We start from the raw sequence: 1,794 nt of genomic DNA, 5'->3' as shown, positions 1-1,794 counted from the left end.
AGTGTGGTCACCAGCAAATCCAAGTGGAAACGAGTGGCTGGGGTCACGGCTAACACTGGGGTCTTTGATCGGCCCTGAGTGCTGGAACCAAGGGCCAACACATCTCTTGTGTGTCACTTCCTCAAATTCCTGCAGGTCAAAAACCGTGTTTCTCTCTGTTTCTAACCTGGGGCAATTCCAGATCACCTCGCCGATGCTACCCCCAGCCACCCCTTCTGGAATAGCGAGACACTAACCAGACTGGATTTCTGGGTTTTTCAAAAACAAGTCCGAAAAATATCACCTGGGACAGCCCGAAAAAGAATGCCAGCCTGCCTGCTCCCTGGCAGTCCACAGAGACACGTCAGCCACCAGTCACTGTCAACTTTCTGCTTAGACCATGACAAGCGGCTGATGGGGTGGTGAGTGGGGGGGCACTGGGCACATCATTCCCCCACAGATCCCAGGAGGGGACTGAAAACGGGGCCCAAAGAGGGGAGGGGACAGAGGGAGTCAGGAGCCAGCATCTGGCAGTCAGTCCTCCAAGTCCATCCTTTGCCGCATGACTTGCAGATTATCAGGAGCTCTCCAGAAATGTGTCAGGGAGAGTAGAGAGAAGGAAGGCTAGCCCCACCACTCCATGGGCAAACCACTCAACCTTCCTGAGTCCCAAGATCCTCCTTTGTGAGATGGGGATGGCATCCTTGCTCTCCTTACAGTGGTTAAGAAGTTGAAAGGAGGTCACTAATGTGCAAGTGCTTGGTCAACTGTAAAGCTCTGAAGATGTTCTGTGTGTTACTATTAGTCCGTCCCTTTGTCCACTGGGACAGTGAATCCACCCAGATGCTGAAACAGCCACAGGTGTGAGGAACGCCATGATCTCTGCTCTCCTCACTCAGCCCCAACGAGGAAGGCAGCTCACGAGCCCCAGATAAACAACTGCTTGCAGCCTGTTCTGTTTCGCCACTGTGTACCTGAGTTCTTTCCCAACGTCTGTTCTGTATCAGGGAAGGCTAAGCTGGTGACCCAGTGGCTGGTAGGTGGTCAGGCTAAGGATAGCTTTGGGCTGGAGACCCATGGCGAGCTAGGTATGGAAAGCCATCGTGTTTGCTAAGCCCAGCTCAGAAACGGAGTTGACCTCGTTGGTCTTCTCACTCGATGCACACCCAAATGAGGTGACAACACACTGCAGAGGGCAGGGGGCTGGCCTTGTGGTTTCCCATCTGGTCTCATGTGGCTTTGGGGGCTTGGCACCTCTGACAGACACATGGAGAACAGCCTTGTCATCTTGAATCAGACAGTCGGTCTCTGTGCACAAATACGTGTGAGATTTCACACATGTTTGCTGGAGGAAAGAGGCCACGGAGCAGGAGAGGAGGCGTATTTACATTCTCTGCCAGTGTTCGGACTTTTAAAGAAAAAATAAATAGACATTTTACAGGGCATGTTATAAACCAAGGTCAGCTTTCCCCTGTGTGGTATTGAAGAAACACAACAATTCGAAGCAGGAGAAAAACCTGATTCCAGTCTGCGGGGGATGGGAAGGCCCACCTGACTCATTCAAGAGGTTCCCTTTCCTTATCCACTCTGCCCACTGTCATCTCACAAGTCTCAAGGCAGGATGGTATTCATAGGCTTTTTTTTTTAAAAAAAATCTGTTTTGGGTAATATAGAGTCTACACCCCACATGCAAAAAACCAAAAAGTGAATTACATTGAAAACACAGAGTATTTTTTTTATTCTTATGTTAATCCCCATACATTACATCATTAGTTTTAGATGTAGTGTTCCATGATTCATTGTTTGTGCATAACA

The sequence above is a fragment of the Mirounga angustirostris genome, unplaced genomic scaffold (genome assembly GCF_029215605.1).
Source record: "Mirounga angustirostris isolate CCGP_5_RB_7025 unplaced genomic scaffold, mMirAng1.0.hap1 SCAF_6, whole genome shotgun sequence".
In the NCBI taxonomy this organism is placed as follows: domain Eukaryota; kingdom Metazoa; phylum Chordata; class Mammalia; order Carnivora; family Phocidae; genus Mirounga; species Mirounga angustirostris.
The sequence above is the reverse complement of the archived record's forward strand: the minus strand, read 5'-3'. Positions refer to the sequence as shown.